At 45.0% G+C, this 18,811-nt stretch overlaps 1 long non-coding RNA gene across 1 annotated transcript; it reads left to right on the top strand.

Moving 5' to 3' along the window:
• The first annotated feature begins 3,033 nt into the window (after positions 1-3,033).
• Positions 3,034-17,889, top strand: LOC124982367 (uncharacterized). Its single transcript, XR_007108270.1, has 4 exons — positions 3,034-3,136; positions 4,063-4,184; positions 5,007-5,139; positions 17,759-17,889. It is a non-coding gene; the product is annotated as an uncharacterized LOC124982367 (long non-coding RNA).
• The last annotated feature ends 922 nt before the right edge of the window (positions 17,890-18,811 follow it).

Raw genomic sequence — 18,811 nt, 5'->3', positions numbered from 1 at the left:
GTTGGGACTTGTATGTGAGTTCAGGAGGATGTAGGTAGGTGACATATAATTAGGATGAACTTGAAGGTAAGAAACTTTCATTGGGGCTTGTGAGTTATTGCCATGAGTCATTGCCTGGAGACAGTGAAGCCAGAACTCCAACTCATGGCATGCGGGTCCCTCATCTAGCTTCTGCCAACATCTGTCACCTGAGTTCCCCACTTCTGGCAACTTATTTGCTCCTGCTGTTCTGCTCTCTACCCTGCCCCCACTAAAATTTTAATTTTGGAACTCTTTTAGGTTTACAGAAAAGCTACAAAGACAGTACAGCTCCTACCCCCCAATGTTAACATGGTGTATTGGCCAAAACTATGAAATGAAAAGTTTTGAGCAATGCAGTGAACAACTTTATTTTGTTTTATGCATAATTATAATATTTATATACATAACATTTTTATAAGAGTTATAATATATATATATGTAATTCTGTAACCAAATAATAAATACTTTCAAACATAGGGAAAGAAAACTAAGAAATTGACATTTCCTATTGACTATCCTTTTAACTAGACTTCAGATTCTTTCAGATTTCACAAGTTATTCCACTAATATTCTTTTTCTGCTCTAGACTCTAAGTTCCCACATTGCCTTTAGTAGTTTGCATTGAATTTAATTCTCTGAACCCACTGGGCTCATTTCCTGTCTCTCTCTAACTTTGACCCTGTCATTCTCTTTGTTTGCACCAATTTTCCTGTTTATAGCAAACTCCCATTCTTCCTGCAGCAACTCCTGTCCTGGATCAGGGATAATGTTAGGAACTTGGTGGGATTGGAATTTGAGGATCTGGATGTCAACAATATGAATTGATACTCCCATTTCCAGGTCCAAGATCTCATTTGGTTTTTATATAGCCTTCTTTTTGCAAGTATGAACAAATACTGTATTCATAAGATTTTTGTCATCATAGTGAAATACCTGAGACAAAGTAACTTTGTAAAGAGAAGAGGTTTACTTAGCTCACAGTTTTGGAGGTTGCTTGTCCAAATAAGACCTTGAGATGGGGAGATTATCTTGAATTATCCATGTGAGCCCAATTGAACGCCTCGGATTCTTAAAATTGGAGATGTGACAGAGGGTAAGAGAGACATGACCCAGACAAAGTGCTGTCTTTATAGATGGAGGAATCCACAAACTGAGACATTTGGCAGCCTGTAGAAACTGAAAAAGGAGGAAAAGAATTTTCCCCTAGAGCTTCCAGAAGGAAGGCAACCCTGCCCACACCTTGATCTTTGAGTTCAGTGAGACCCATGTGTCAGACTTCTGACTTGCCAAAGTATAATATACACAACAAATATGTGTTAAATTTGTGATAATCTGTTATACCAACAATAGAAAATTACACTCTATCTTAGAGATATTTCCATATTACTACAGAGATTACAGAAGTGTTAGTTCCTCATTGTTACACATAGGATATGGAGACTGACAATCTGGGCTTGAGTTCAGGCCCAGCCACACACTAGTTGAGCAATTCTGGACACATTGTTACTCATCTGAGCCTGCCTCCTCATTTGCAAAAGGGACTAATAGTAAACCTGCTTCACAGGGCTGCTCTGACGCTTAAATCACATCATGCATACTAAACATTTAGCACAGTGCCCGGCACATAGTAAAAGCTGAAGAAAGAACATTTGTTAACACTGTTATGAATTAGATTGTAATTATTATAACCAGGAACTTCCTCTGAGTTCTCCATGTCTTGTTGACCTCTCTTCGAACTCCTTATAGACTTAGGAGACAGCCCCATAAGTCAGCCCTTGCTTTCCGCACCAAACTCCTCTCTTATCTGGAATGCTGGATTCCCTTTGTGTTCAGGGCCCTGTTTCTTTAGGCAATGGCCAGCGTGCAAGGTCTGGGACTCTGTTTCATTTGTCTCGGTAATGGTATTTAGGATGACATATCGCCTGAGTGATTGCTCTATGAATAGGCAATTTCCATGAGGGACTGGCTGTGACTATTCTGTCACTTTTTCTAAAGTTGAGGTTCCTTCCTTCCCACACCAGGGTCATGTCATGGGCACAGCTGGACCCTGGCAGGCTCCCATGCTGCTCCCTGTGGCATAGATTCTCAGAGATCTTAAGGGTCCCTCCTGATGTCCCCAACAGGCAGCTTTTGCACTAGGTCACCCACCCCCCATCACCCTGAGGCAGGCCTTTGTTCTGGTTAGCAGAAAAGTTTTCCTCCTTCCCTGGAACCCCCGTCCACATTCTGCGCTCTGGGTCCACGTGGAACTAGTGCTGCCTGGAGAGAGAGGTGTGGGAACCTGTCCCAGCTCTGCCCATTCCTTGCTGGGTGGCTCCTGGTTATGTGAGTCTTTTTTGAATTTTTTAAATAATCTGTTAAAAGGAAAGGAAAACACTTACCTTTCGGGACGGCTGTGGAAGGCATTCCACATGTAGTGACTGCCCATTTGGGCTGCATCCCTCCCCTTCTGCTCCAGTCCACACCCTCAGGTGCCTCAACAGCTAATGGAAAGATTATTGGAGCCATCTCTGTCTGCTGCTCCAGGGGTGCAATACGCAGACCCAGCCCAGGCTCTCGAGTAGGATGGCTTTATCTGCCTGGAATCTTTCTTCTGTTTCTGACCAGCTTTACTTTCAGTTCTTTCCTGCCCAACTTCAGGCTTTTCCCTCTCTTCTCTGGCCTGGCAGCAGCTCAAACCTTTCTATTCCCACCACACAAACCCCACAGACTCTAATGCTCTTGCTGGGAACAGAAATACCACCTTATTTTTAGCTCTGGCCCTGGTCCATCTCATGGCACCTTCCCTACATGAACTTGGCCAGCTCTGCAAGTTGTTTTCCCAAATCCTTAGAGCCACAGGAATTCTCTCTGTCCACAACATTTACATGGGCTCTACCCACATCTTTCTCCCCGCTAGTTACCCCTTTTGCCTCTGTAACTTGCATGACCAGCTTGTATACATCTGTTTCTGCCACAAGCACTCTAGAAAGTGTGGCCATGTCTGCTGTACCTACTCCCTGTCCCTCTCTCCAGCAGAGGAGCTTTTCCTGGAAAAACCAAGCTGGAAGGAAGAAGGGAAGATGGCAGAAAGAAGATGTTATTTACTTCTTGGCAGTGAGGCCAGCTGAGGAAGGTATGCTGATCTTTGCAGCCCCTGCATGCACACTGCAAACTGCCTTCCATGGCAAGGTCAGACCTGCCTGCTTTCTGAGGCAAAAGTAGTCACCCCAGAGATGACCACACTTGCCCTCTCAATGTAAACTCAAAGAGGAACAAGCAAATAAGCATTCCCCTTTGGGGCAAAGCATGGTACACCAACCCTGAGAGTAAACTTGGGTTTCTAAGTTGAGATCTGTGTGCTTCCCCAGACAGGGTGCATTCATCTCTCTTGAGGCTGGGTCTTGAGGCCAGCTACTGGTTCCAAGTGTCTTTAGCATGAAAAACACTGTCAACAGAGCTTTTTCTGGGGATTACTCCACTTGTAATCCTGAACTGGAAGTTCCTTGGGGCATGGGCATTTTGTTCTCATTCCTCTTGCTCTCTCTTTTTTTTCTGTGCTTTGGATCTAACTAACCCAGGGCCTCCTGAGTGCTGGGCGAGTGCCCTGCTACTGAGCTAACTCCCAGCTCCTCATTCCTCTTTTTATCTCCAATTTCTCAGGGTAAAACCCAGACTCCTTAGGGGCTACAGTACTAGCACCTCCTCATATAGGGCACCTGCCCCTCCCCCTTCCCCAAATGCCTGCTCTGGACTCTGCACTCCCCATCTTGCATGGGCACTTGCTGTTCCCCTGCTTGAATCCTTCTTCCCCGGGGTCCGCAAGGCCATTTCCCTTGCTTCTTCCAGGCTCCAATGTACCCTTCTTAGGGATGGCTTCTCCATTTCCACACGACCCAGCCCAGTGCACCCCAGGCCTTTCCTATCCTCTTTTGCTTGGATCCCTCTATCTCCCTATTATTGCTGGGTATAGTATACATTTCATGGTTTTCTCTTTTTTGTATCTCCTTGTGAACTTCATGGATCATGGTCTATTCCTTTTGTTTGCTGTTTTATCTCCAGGGCCTGTGCGGTAGTGGATATTTATTCTTATTTGTGGAACATGGGAAGTGAGTGCTCAGTATGAGTAGATGGAAACATGACTGGCAGAGGAAGCCTCCCAGCCTGGGCAGTGGGACTCCTGGGTAAGTGGGCATGTTCAGGAGAGGGTGGGGGCCACTGGTGTTCCTCTGCAAGTGGAGTGGCTGCCTATCAGCCAGGCGGGCACACTGAGTCTGCATAGAGGGCTGGTGTGGGAACTATCCAGGAGGCTGTGCTAGGCCTGGCCGGGGTGATGGGTCCCTGGCTCATCTGCCAGCGGTTCCTGCCCTTCCCTTCCCGTGTGGTGAGTCAGTCATACCACTGGGGAAATGTACCAGGGAAATGGCCCCTGTCAGGAGTGCAGTGGGGCTAAGGGTCAACAAAACAAGAACTTGCTTATGTATGTACCCTGCTGTGCTGCCCACCAGAATGCCTGTTCTGGGGTGAGATGTGTCCCCTTAAATCATATGTTGAGGTCCTAACCCCCTGTGCCTCAGACTATGAATTCATTTGGAAATAGGGTTGTTGCAGATGTAATCGGTTAAATTAAAATGAGGTTATCCTGGAGTGGGGTGGGTCTCTAATACTACGTTTGGTGTCCTTTTAAAAAGAAACCAAGTGAACATGGATCAAAGTTGAACGCATCATGCCAAGTGAAATAAACCAGGGACCAAAAGGACAAGTATTGTGTTATTCCACTTATTAGGCGCCTAGAATAGTCAAATTCATAGAGGCGGATTATAAGAGTGGTGACCAGGGGCTGGGGTGAGGGAGGGTGTTGGGGAATTATTTTTAATGGATACAGAGTTTCAGTTTGGGATGACAGAAAGGTTCTGGAGATGGTAGAACATTGTGAATGCCACTGAATTGTGTAATTGAAGTTGGTTAAAATGGTGATTTTTTTTTGTTATGTATGTTTTATGAAGACAATATGAAGAGAGATGCTGTGGACGAGAATACCATCTACAGGTCAAAGAGTGCTTGGAGCAGACTCTCCTCACAGCTGTCAGGAGGGACACCTGTTCACACCTTGATCTCTGACTTCTGGCCTCCAGAACTGTGAGACAATAGATTTCTGTTTAAACCACCCAGTCTGTGGCTTTTTGTTACTGTAGCCGCAGACAGCGAACACAGTGCCTCTCTGTGGCTCTAGTGCTTCCTATCCAGTCCCCTGACTCCTGGCATTGAGGCTGGAGCAGTGAAGGGGAGCTGGTTGTGACGACTGTCTTTCTGTTTTTGGCTTAACCCTCTCCATTTGTTCTTTGCTGCTCCTGTCTCCCTTGTCTCCTCTCCCTTCTCTCTTCCCTGATTACTGGTTAGGACATCCATCTCTCGCCCTTGGCTGTAAACCAAGGAAGCCTACTGTGCTCATTCACTGCTGTCTCCTCCAGCCTACGTAAGTGTGTTGGAGCGCTGGATACACATGCATAATTGAACTAATACCTGAATCGAGCGGGGAAGGAGTGGGTCTCTTTTTCCTGGGCCTCATCAGGGAGGCTTCGACAAAATCTGTGCTTAAACTAGGCAGAGGCAATAGCTCCTGCACCTGGTGACCAAACCAGCCGCTCAGGCAGAGCAGTGTGGCCCTTCCAGGGCAAGGAGGATGCTGTTGGAGACAGTCTGGCTGGGCTGCCTCAGGCACCTTAGTGCTGTGGAGTCAAGGCCAGAGGCCTGGGGTAAAGCCTTTCCCCAGGTTTGCTGAACTCACACCTGGTACTTGTTCAGTATCAGAAAGGCCAAGGAGAAGGGCTTCCATATTATGTAAGACAGAACCTGGTATTGGAGGGGAAGAGAAAAGCACAGAGTGATATTGAGGGGTGCAGTAGAGCCAATGCCAGATCTTGGGGACCGCACGGTCTGACATGGAGGCAGACCAGTAAATGATCCCAGAACAAGGCCAGTGCTGCTCTCGTGAGGCCTGGAGGTGACAGTGGGAGCAGAGGAGATTCTTTGAGGATGGACTTGGTGAGGGCTGCTTGAGGGAGGTGCCATCCAAGAGGCCTTGAACAGGAGTTTACAGGGGCAGGGGACGGGTGGGGAATGGGGAAAGTATAATAGAAAGCAAATAGCACCAGGCAAGAAGGGAAGATGTGAAAGGTTGATGTAGGTCTGCGGTAGCTGGGGCTGGGACCTGAGGGTGATAGGAGGTGACTTATGAGGATAAAGTCACAGAAAGAGTGTGACTGGTTAGTGAAGCACCTGGTATACGCTGCTCCAGAACTTGGGCTTGCTCCTGAGAGCAAGGATGTGCTGGCTGTTCTGTGTGTTCCTCTCATCCCCAGCCCGTCCCTCCTCTGACCTTCTCTGTGAACTGCTTTAGCCAGCCCCCTTGCCCACAGGTAGGAAGGCAGGGGGAGAGAAAATCTGGGATGTTTATCTCCTCGTTGACTTGTCACTTTTCTGGCAGCAGCTGCATTCCTCTGTGGCTGTGGCTCCTGCCACAGGTACCCCTCCAGGGTGGAGGACATCCTGGCTCCAACTCTGCCTCTGGTGGCACCCTACAGCCATTGGTGGCAAAGTCTTCCAGCTGTAGCTCATTCTTGGGTGCTTCACCACCCCTCAGTGGTTCACTTACCCATGCCTACTTGCTGTGGGCAGACTCCCTTTAGCAAACACCTTCAGGTGTTCCCTCTGTTTCTTTCTGGAACCCTGTTTGGTGCAGTAGGGGTGTGGCTTGGGCAGCTGGTGGGGGAAATGATCTTGGTGATGAGCAGAATGAAGACTTGGCAGGCAGGGATGCTAGTTAAGACCTGTGAAAAGTCCAGGTGAACAATGGAAGACTAGCCGTTGGGATGGAGAGAAGGGACTAGAGCTGAGAGGCACTTCCAAGTTAGAACTTCAGGAACTTATCGGGTAGATGGAGGAGGTGGGAGACCTGAATTTCTTTTTAGAAGACAGAGAGCATCGCTCTCAATTGCTGCATAATGGACCATGTACTCTGATATTTCTAATTCAAATTCAGGATGTGAGGTTTTACTTACTCTCTCCTATCTTAATGTAATCGTGTCCCCTTCCTCAAATGCCAAGAATTTCAGTTCTGAAGTATACCAGGAATGACAGAATTAGTACAGACTGTCCCTGACTTAGGATAGTCTACATAGGATTTTTGGAACTTTATAGTGGTGTGAAAGTGATATTCATTTGGTAGAAACCACACTTTGGATTTTGAATTTTGGTCTTTTGCCAAGCAAGGAATACACAGTGCAGTGCTCTCCCCAGATGCTGGGCAGCTATAGCAATCATGAGGGGGAATACCTGGGATTCTACAGTGCACTGTGTGGCTGAGCTATGCAGGTTAGGGTCATAATATGCATTTTCCACTTATGATATTTGCAAGTCATGATAGGTTTATCTAGAGGTGATGCTGTTGTAAGCAGGGGAGCACCTCTGTCCTTATTTGCTTTCTCCATGTTACATACACAACTGTCCCAGATGACAATACCAACATTATCTTATGATATGATTATTCACAATACTTACAGATTTACTTGCATTTCCTTTGGTCCTTAGGATGTGCCATCAAATTTTGTGATTTGGGGACTCTTTGTTCTTCTCCAGGTGGTCATGCCACCCACTGGATACACGTGTAGGCTTACTTGTTTTATTTATTTTGAATTTTCAAAACTTGCTTGTAAAATAAGATATTTTATAAGGCCAAGGGTGTAGCACAGTGGTAGAGCACTCTTCTGGCATGGTTGAGGTTGAGGCCAAGCATGAAAACAAAAACAAAAACAAAAACAAAAATAAAACAAATATATATGTGTATATGTATGTACATATACACATATATATTTATTTATATGAGATAGTTATGGTTCCAAAGTCAAATCTACAAAATAAGTTATTAATAAATTTGCCAAAATATTAGATTCTATCTTGGTGTCCCCTGTACTTTAGTATCTCCATTAAGTTTATTAGATCTATTTATTATATTTATATTTATATTAAATTTATTATATTTATATTTAATGTAAAATATTTGTGTCATTTTTATCTCCTGTTTCTTTGATAAATGGAAGCATTCTGCTCATACTTCTTTCTTTTTCCACTTAATAGTCCCTCCACTCCACAGTAGTTTATGAAGATAGCCCCATTTCTTCATTTCTTCATTCAGTACATAGTTTTCTATTGCTTAGTTTGTTCAACCAGTCCCTCACCATGGATATTGCATTATTGCCTACAAACAACTACTCTTTTCTTGCACATATATTTTTCTGTCTCGTTTAATCTGCGGAATAAATTCCTAGATAAGTTCTGGGTTAAAGGCTAAGTGCGTATGTAGTTTTGCAAAACATTGCCAAATTTTTTGTAAGGTTGTACCATTTTGTGTTTCCTTCAACAATATGTGAAAGGGCTCATGTCTCTGTAGCTGAATGTGTATACTGTCAAACTTTTGGATTTTTAACAATCTAAAAGGTATCTTAGTATAGTTTTAATTTGTATTTCTCTTGATATAAGCAACGTTGAGCATTTTTTCCCCACAAGAGCAATTTGCATTTGTTTTTCTGTAAATTGCTCATTTTGCTAGTCCCCCTCCCCTTATAGGGTTGTCAGTTCTTTTCTCTATTTTTGGAAGTTCTTCAATATTAGAAAAAACGATCCATTCTCTATAGTATTGTAGTATTCACAAATATTTTCCCTATTATCTCTTTTGCCTTTCTAAGTTCTATATGGTGTCTTTCACTAAGCATTATGTATATTGCAATTAAATTTATCTATGTTTTCTTATTCCTAGGTTACAAAGAAATTTACCTAGGTTTCCCTCAAGTACTTACTTGATCATTTCATTTTTAGGTATTTAGATTCATCATCCATTTGGAATTTATCCTGGTGTAAGGTGTAGGAATGGATCCAATTTTACTTTTTTCTCAAATGACTCTCCAAGTATCTGGTCTGAGGTTGTGCTTTAGATACTACTGGAGTGAAATTATGATCCAATGAGAGTAGATTCAGGAATCGTGGACAAAGCTACTGACTCCCAGTGAGGCAGATTACAGTGTGTGTTAGTCAGCTTTGTGACCCTGTGACCAAATACTTGACAAAAACAACTTAGAGGAGGGAAAGTTTATTTTGAGCTCATGGTTCAGAAGTTTAGTCTATGGTCAACTGACTCCATTACTTTTGGCCAGAGGCGAGGCAGAGCGCCATGGCTGAAGAGTGTGGCAGAGGAGGGCTGCTCGCCTCATGATGGCAGGGAAGCTGAGAGAAGGAGAGACGGGATGGCAGGGAAGATACACCCTCCGGGGCATACCCAGGGTCCCACCTCCTCCAGCCACACCCACCTGCCTACTGTTACCACCCAGTTAGTCCATCTAAATTAGGATGGACAGGTTGGGTAACAGCTCTCATAAACCAATCATTTTACCTCTGAGCCTTCCTGCATTAATACAGGAAGTTCAGGAGACTCTTCACATCCAAACCATAACACAGTGTTTTAATATATGTTATTATGATTTACTTATTAGTTTTTACTAATTTTTCTGGTAAATCAAGCAGTGAATGAAAAAAAAATTATTCATTTATTTGCCATGCTAGAGATTGAACCCAGGGCATTGTGCACGCTATCTAAGTGCTCTACCACCCCCAACCCCTGAAAAAATTTATTTTAAGCTACTATACTACTGTGTATGGCTCAGTGGACATCTCTATGTGTGCCCAGTCAGGCCATCCAGCACTCTTAGGTTAAACATGCTCCAAATTTCCTTTAAGAACATAGTTAGCCACACTCCAGCGCATATGTTTTTGGTGGGATTGATTCAGCTCTCTGAATTGTCACCAAATGCTCAAAGCCATCATCTGCTTCCAGGTCACAGTGGTGAGTTCAGGGAGTGGTGTGCTTTAACTAGAACTGAGGGACCTGGAAGTAGGGACTCCTCCCCTGTGGACTTGAACCTGGAGGGATCACAGCTGGAACCACTGTCTCCATTTTGTTATCACATGTAACCAGAGAAGTCACCTGTTCAGGGAGGAGGTCAAAGCTGAGCTATGTCTTTGTGACATATGAGCCCTAGTCAGGTTGCACCGGAAGGCAGCCCAACCTTACTCCTGAACTCAGGGATGGTTACGTGACCTTTTATTTGGTTCCTGTTTTTTTATTTTTTTCCAACTTACAGCTGAAAGAGTCCAAATAAAAACATTAGTGATCATTTTTCTTATATTCTTGTTTTTTAGACATAGTGCCTCAGGTGGAGAAGGAAATAGGATTTAGTCAGAATATCGCAGTGCTCCCATTTAGGCTGGTTCCTTCATCTTCATCTGGTGTGTAAAATAGTATTGATAACACTGCTTGTCACAAAGCAAAAGCAGGAAAAGGGAAGTCCTCTTCACAGTTTACTTATTGTTATAATATTACATAGTCTTTGAGGGCAGGGACTGTGGGGTTTGTTTTCTGTTTGTAGGTGCCACACAGACTGTGGTATACTGCCTCGTCCAACGCAGGTGCTCATGGAGTGAGTGTAATTTGAACTAAACTGATTGCTTTCTACACTCATTCTTTCCATTCCACTGGTGAGAAAAGTGGAGTCACAAAGAGGAAGGATCAAACCATAGCCAAGAGCAGGCTCAGGCATCCTGTCCCCAGCCTTACACTGACTCCAACAGGCAAGCTCCATCCCTCTGAGATGATGAAAAGACACTGGAGTGGGTGGCTGGTCCAAGGACTGGGTTCATCACCACCCTCTGAGCCTTAGGCTTCAGTCTCCTTGTTATTCAGACAGATCCAATCCTCATCTTATGAGTATCAGTGGGTTCCATCTATAAGTAATGTGAAGGGTACAAAATTCCTTACAGGAGCATTTGCTGCAAAGCTCAGGTAGATTCGAAACTGCAAGGTTACCTTGAAAGTCCTGTTTGGGGGAGCTGGGTGAATAATAAAACTGTGGTGTTGGGGCACCCATGTGGTTTACTTTGATGTTCATAGGATGCACAGTATTTCAGACAGAAGCTCTTCTCCTGGTGACAGAGGAGGAAGCTGAGGCCTTGATAAGTCCAGTGACTTTCATAAGGTCAACCAGCTAATTAGAGACCTGGGCTGATCTCACACCCAAGTTTTATGACTTCTGGTTCAGGCCCATCATAGGCGCAGCTCCACCTGTCAGGAAAGTCAGCACCCCTCAGGGACTGCTCATAGATGATGCTCCATGATGAGAGCAACTGGGCTCAGAGGAGCCAGGCTGTCCCAGGCTAGTTGCTGGCCTGTCCACTCCAAAATGGCATTGCTGTGGCCTGGCTGCTGGAGGCGCTGGAGGCCCAGGTTTCCCAGAACTTTGTTGGGGTGTGGTACTTCTGGTGTTCCTGGTGGAGGTGGGGGAACCTCTTGGGCGGTGAGGGGAGGTGGCAGACATGCTGTCTGTTTTGCTGGGCTGTGAGTAGCCCTTCCGGGCATTGTGCTCCCAGTGTGCCCCGGTCATGAACATGGAGACCAGGATGCTTTGTAGTAATCACAGCAACACCCTGTACTTCCTGCAGCATTCCAGGGAGGCTCCTGAGTGTGGCCTCTTCCAGGAGCTTCCCAGACGCCCCCTCCCTCCTCTTCCTCCTGTGTTCCATCCTCTTCAGGAGGAGGTGGCCCTTCATGGTGTGACGTGTGGGCCTTGGAGGGCCTTGACCACAGCACTGTCCCATGAAAAGCAGCCCTCCTCCCAGATGTTCTTCTCTCTTGTTCAGTCACAGCTAATATTTTCTGATTTAGGCATTGCACTATGAGCTTCGTATACTTTTTTCTCAATAGTTCCACGACATAGAGGCTATTGTTATTACTCCCTCCCATTAATATCAAGGAAATGGAAGCTTAGAGGGTTCAGTAACTCACCCAAGGGCACTTCAACAGGAAGCGGCAGAGCCAGGCCTCACACCTCAAGCATCAGAGTCTTTGTATTTAATTTAATTTTATTTTAGGTACTAGGAATGGAACCCTGGGGCCCTCTACCACTGAGTTATCCTCCTAACCTTTTTTATTTTTAATTTTGAAACAGAGTCTCACTAAGTTGCTGAGGCTGGCCTCAAACCTGTGATCTTCTTGCCTCAGTGCAGGGGGAGGGGGAGTGTGTATTCCTAACCATTGTACCACACTCCCCTCTTAATGTAATCTCTGTGTTTTATGCTTTGAAGGTGGGTAAGGATAGAACAGAGCCAATGAGTCTTTTTAAAAAATACCTTTTAATTTTAGAACAATTTTGAATTTATAGAATTATAGTACAGGGTTGCTGTATACTCCACGCCCATGTTCCCCTATTATTAACATCTTACATTCACGTGATATATGTGTGTTACTGAATCAATATTGATATATCACTATTAACAGAATTCCATACTTTATTTGGATTTCCTAACTTACTTATTTGTTTTACAGAATGTCCCCTTTCTGTCCCAGGATCCCATCCAGGATAGTCTATTATTATTTAGTTATAATGTCTCTTTTTGGCTGTGACAATTTCTCAGACTTCCTTGTGTATGGGGATCTTGACAATTTTGAGGATACTGACCAGGAATTTTGTATTTCCTGTTTTTCTAATGATTAGACTGGGAGAATGTGGCTTTGGGGAGTGACCGCAGAGCCAAAGTGCTACTCTCATCACATCATGTGGAGGGTACCTGCCATCAACATGATTTATACCTGCTGATGTTGACCTTGGCCACCTTGCTGAGGCAGGGATTTTTGGTCTCTTTACTGTCAAGTTAATCCCTGCTTCCATGTTATATTCAAGAATCATTTTTCAAGCAATAAGAGGAAAAGAAATGGGCAGTTCTCCTAGTAGCAGGGGGAGGGGAGACAGAGCAGAGCAGTGTGATGGCAGCTGTCCTGGAGCCCAAAACAAATTTACATCTAGGGATGAGGAGAAGCTGGTGGCCTTTGTGGCATTTGATGCAGAAGAATCCTGTCCCAGGAGTCTGCTGAGAGCAACCAGCTTGTCATGGCTCAGAGAGAGGAGATCTGTCTAGGAATTCTCTGAAGAGCTATGCAAGAGGACCTTCCTCTCTAGAATTGGATGTCATTTCTAAGGACTTCATCCTCCAATAAAGTGGTTCTATAATATGACGCAGAGCCACACTGATAGAGTGGAAGGAGACACCTGCTTTTCAACTTGAAACTTGTAGGTCTATCTCACTACTGGACCACTTTGCCTACTACTTCAAGATAAACTAATACATGTGATAAATTCTGAAATTATTTTGTGGATTAGCACCATTGGATGAAATTATACTTTGGGGTTAAAAGGGTTAACTTTTCAGTGTAACTATTTAAAAAAGGCCACGGTTTCTATAACCCTATTTGGATGGACAGTCCATTTCATTTTATAAAATGTATGCCCTGGTAATCTCAAAAGACAGAAGTAGCTTGGAACCCCTCATGTGACCTCTGAGATACCTGTCTCTCTCAAGCACCAAGAGGTTGGTGAGAGGATGACTGAGGACCTGAGAGGTTTGATGGTACCAGAGTTAAACTCATTTCTGTGGCTGTCACATGCCTACACTTGTCTGTCTCTTACAGAGTGTGAGCTAAACATGTGAGCCTCAGAATTTGGATAGTAGATTCAAGAGGAGAGGCCCTGGCTAGGGCCAGACTTTGTTCCCCATGTTGGGAAAATAAAGAAATGCCTTGATTTGAGGTGGCTTCTGTGATTTCCAGTGAAACTCATACCTCCTGTCTGTGAAAGGAAGAAAATACCCTTGAATATGAAATAACTTTAGCTGTTGGCAACTAACACAGCAGGTCAACCCATTAGCCTGTTGGAAACAATAAAGTTCTGTGGGAATGAAGTCTGGAGTCAGAATATGTGTGTGTGTGTGTGTGTGTGTGTGTGTGTGTGTGTGTTGACCCTTAAAGGGGCAGTGAAAGCAAGGGCACTGTGGACCTGCTGGTGAGCCTTCATGAGTCTGCAGAAAGCTGTTCTGGTGACATCCTATTTATAGTGGGGTGACCTCAGATGAGTCACCCACCATAATTCAGTTTCCTCACTTCTCTGTGACACGTAGACAGTCAGACAGTCAAGGTGGGACCCTTTTGCTTGTCCCTCTACCACATGCACTGTTCCCCTCCATCACAACCACTGCTGCCAGTGGCCACATGTGAGCAGCATGCTTTGACCTAGGGTGCTTTGAGCTAAAGGCTTGATGTGGATTATATCTAATTGAATTCCCACAGCCCCAGGAGCCTCATAGAGGTTAAATGACACCCTGGACATCCTGGGCCAGGGATGGGTGGGTGTAGGACATGTGTCCTGCCTGCTCTACTTCTTGCTTGCTTAGCAGGGCTTCTATATCAATCTGGGTTAGGCATCTTTTCTTGCAAAGGTGATTATTTTAGGCTTCATGGGTCACATATGGTCTTTCCTCCTTCTTCTCTTTTTCTTCCACCCTTTAAAGATGTTTTCTTAAAAAAATTATCTAGTGAGATGTACCCCAGCCAGTTGCAGGCCATGGTTTATTGACCCTTGATAATAGATAAGTTAAAAATGCAAAATTCTCTAGGATGGCACATCTTCTAGACTTCAAAGTGATCTGTAGTCTACTTAAAATGCCTGGGACTGGAAGGATGGCAGGGTTAGCTGCCTGGTCCAGGCAGATGCTGTCTTTACCATGGACCTCATGCGATGGGGACACCATGAGCTTTGTCACACGGTTCTGATGGGCAGTCCTGCTGCTCGCACCTGCCCCTCTGTTGGCCAGCCTTCCCTCTGTGGGGCATCCCTGAGGTCCTGGCTTCTCTACCCTCTCACCATCCCAGTCTCTTTTCTTTCTTCTAAGACTTCTCTTTTTCGTGGAGTGAGTCCGTCCCAGCTGGGGCCCTTGGCTAAGCAGCAGAGGAAGCTGAGAGAATCTATCATAAGCTCTTTGTGCCAGGTCCTTTGTGCCAGCCTGCTTTGGTGGGCAGTGTGGAGTAGAAGGTACTGAGGCGGAATGAGAAGGGCTGTGAGCTCTGTAGGCAGCTGGAGGAAGGATTCAGGCTGGGACACCTCTTTGTTCTTAAAGCGCCTCAGAATTAAGGAAGTTTGGGAAAGGAAGCACTTTTGTAAATACAGGGGCTTCTGTATGTGCATGAAATGGGAGGGGGAAGTGCAATGTGTGCCTGTCACTTATGACCGGCACCATTGTACCTGCAGAGGCTGGGGTTCCACCCTCAGCAAGGTAAAAAGTAGTTAAACCAGGCTGAAAACTGGGTTTGAGTCCTGACACTACCACTGACCAACTATGTAACCCAGGCCCAGGTCCAGGTCCTGAACCTCTGGGACATTCTGTCCTCATCTATGAAATGGGAACAGCAGTATCTATCTCAGCAGATAGAGTGTTTGTGTACTGGGGATTGAATCCAGGGCCTCATGCTACTAGGCAAGCATTCTACCACTGAGCTACATCTCCAGCTCTATTTATTTTATTTTGATACAGGGTCTCACTAACTTGTCCAGGTTGCCTTGAATTTGTGATCCTCCTGCCCCAGCCACCCATGCAGCTGGGATCATAGGCATGAATTTAAAATAGTCCCAATTGTTGTGTTTATATGTTGTCTAGGGCATGAAGTGACTAGGGGGAGTGCCATGTGTGCAAGAAAGTGCGAGAAAGCTGTGATGTGCCTTGTGGAGAAAATTTGTGTGAGATAAGTTTTGTCCAGGTATGAATGATACAGTACTGTTAACATTAGTAATGTTAATGAATCAATAATATAGATTAAATATGGTGTCTTTAAACAGAAACACACATTAAACAAAGATATTCATCACTGGTTAATGAAAGTGTTGTAGCTAGAGGATCACAGGAACCTAACCTTGTGTAATCTCATTAGAAACAGTGATTCAAAATTCACTAATTCAGTGTTCACAGAAACTTTATAGAACATAATCACTGGAAATAATGAGAATCAACTATATTAACTCATTTCATCATCACAACAACCATGCTAGGTAAGTGCCCTGCTGTCATTATCATCTAATTTTACTGATGAGGACAGTAGGCACTGAATGGTTGCCTAGGTTTTCTGAAGTCACACAGCTGTAGGTGACAGAGCTCGAATCAGAACCCAGGCAGTGGGTTCTCAGAGGGCTCTCTTAGCTGCCACACTGCTTTTGAATTAACTAAAGCAACATGCAGAAAGTTTTAGAGCAGCAGTGGGCACATCTTGTACATTTTCAAGGCTCTGCCATGCAGGGCCTGTGGCACAGTATTGGGCAGTCTCCTTAGTCTCTTCCTCTGGATTTTCTAAGGCTCTGTGATCTCGTCAGCTCTTCCAAGTCTGCTTTGCATTGTAATAGGGCCCTGGTCTGTAGGTGGGGTAGAGGGGAAATTGGAAGGGATGAGCTGGGGAAATGTGGGGGGGTGTTTCTGGAATGAGGGCCTAGGCTGAGGGCCTAGGGTGGTGTCCAGGGGAAGCCTGGGGCACAATGTGGCAGTCATTTCTCTTGGTTAAACCAACATGTTTAGTGTTGTCTCCTCACTAGCTGTGGGTTGGATGCAGGGAGTAAAATTGGCTTGATCTCTTTAGTAGATGTGGAACTGAAGTTTGGATGGTAGGATACTTTGGATAGATCTCCACCAAAGACAGATGTCACAAGGACTGATCTTAAGAATATTTAACAGCCAAATGGAGCGGACACAAGCCAGTTACCACAGAAGCTTCTGTAAACAAGGAGGCCATCTGCACTGGGGATGGTGTCCACGTTAGCCCTGGTCCTGGCCTCTCCATCTTGCCTCCTCTGCCTCCATATCACACGTAGATGTGCAGGACTGGAGTGGATTTTCTCCTTCAGTGAGAACGATGGGATTGTCTGCATTCTGTCAAGGCACATCTGTCTTAAGCTGCCATCTTTCCTGATAGACTCTAATGGTGGTGTTGTGAGTGGTAGGGATCATCCCCTCCTTCACAGCACAGTAATTATCCATTTGGTGCCCTGCTAGTGAGGGGTGAAAGCAAGGGGTGTGGAGAGAAGGTCTGAGTTCAAATCCCAGCTGTTCATCAGCCTGTGACCCCGTACAGATCTTACCACCATTCTAAACCCTGGTTTTCTTAGGTAAAATCTGACCATACTACCCAGCCCATGAGGTATTGGGAACATTAAACTTAATTATGTGGGTGATTGTGCTTCATGTGCTTAAATATTCTGTACATAAAATGAAAGGCAAAGCTGGGAGTGGTGGCACATGCCTATAATCCCAGCAGCTCAGGAGGCTGAGGCAGGAGGATTGTGAGTTCAAAGCCAGTCTCAGCAATTTAGTGAGGCCCTGAGCAACTCAGTGAGACCTGTCTCAAAATAAATTATAAAAAAGGGTTGAGGATGTGGTTTAGTGGTTAAGTGCCTCTGAGTTCAATCCTTGGTACACACACACACACACACACACACACACACACACACACAGGCATTAGACTGGTCCTTATTCTGAGAGGCTCACATAGAGAGAAGGAAAGTGGCATTTAGGGCAGATGGATCTGCTTTGTGGCAGAGCTGCCAATTGTCCCCCCACATTCTCTTGCCCTTCTTCCATACTCGTGGAATTTTAGTTGGGGACATGGTTTTATTTCCCAGTCTCCTTTACAGCCAGGATGGCCACATGGCCAAGTTCTAGCCAATGGAATGTGAGCAGAAGTGCAACTTCATGGCAAGTCCTTAAAGGGCAGAGGCACCTTCCTTCTCTTCCCTGACTCTCAGCCTCAACCCTGTGACTCTCCTTTCCTTTCTTCTTTCCTCAGGTCACCAAGAGCTCGTTTGTGATGATCTGAGACCATGCAATGCAGACAGTCTTCCAGGAACACCAGAGCAAAATTAGATGTGGCTGCGTCTCTGCCATGTATGTGCAGCTGTGGTAGCAGCTCTGACCACGTATGTGCAGAGAACTACATGAAGGAATTATTGGGGGGGGGTGCCTGTGATAGCAGTTAAATGTTTAGCTTAACAGCTGGACTCAGAGATGGTTTGACCCCCCAAAAGTTCATGTATTGGAGGTGTGGTCCTCAGTGTGGACAAATAGAGAGAGGGTGGGACCTTTAAGAGATGGGGCATTGTGGAAGGAGGTTAGATTATTGAGGGTGCTGCCCTCGGAAGAGATATACGCAGTTCTTGTGGGTCCCCAGTTAGTTTCTGAGAGAGGAATTAGGAAAGAACAAACCTGGCCCCTCTGGCTTCCTGTATCTCCGTGTGAGCTCTCCCTTCTGCACGTGTTCTTGCTGTGCCATCCATCATGATGGGATGCTACCAAGGGGCCGCTCATTAGAAGCTGAATCAATAAACTGCACTGAGATTCCATCTCACTCCAGTCAGCGGAGCAACTATCAAGAATACAAGTAACAATAAATGTTGGTGAGGATGTGAGGAAAAGGGAACACTCCCACATTGCTGGTAGGACTGCAAATTGCTGCAACCCTCTGGAAAGCAGCATGAAGTTTCCTCAAAAAACTAAGAATAGAATCGCCATTTGGCCCAGTTATCCCACTCCTCGGTATATATCCAAAGGATTTAAAAGTGGCATACTACAGTGATATAGTCACATCAATGTATATAGCAGCACAATTCACAATAGCTAAGCTATGGAACCAATGGATGATTGGTTAAAGAAAATGTAATATGCGATATATATACACAATGAAGTATTACCCAATTATAAAAAAGAATGACTTTATGACATTTGCCAGTAATGGGTAGATCTGGAGACTATCATGCTAAGTGAAATAAGCCAATCCCAGAAAACCAAAAGTTGAATATTTTCACTGATAAGTGAAAGCTAAACCACAATAAGGCAGGGGAAA

Source organism: Sciurus carolinensis, chromosome 4 (genome assembly GCF_902686445.1).
Source record: "Sciurus carolinensis chromosome 4, mSciCar1.2, whole genome shotgun sequence".
Lineage (NCBI taxonomy): Eukaryota > Metazoa > Chordata > Mammalia > Rodentia > Sciuridae > Sciurus > Sciurus carolinensis.
The sequence above is the reverse complement of the archived record's forward strand: the minus strand, read 5'-3'. Positions and strand labels throughout refer to the sequence as shown.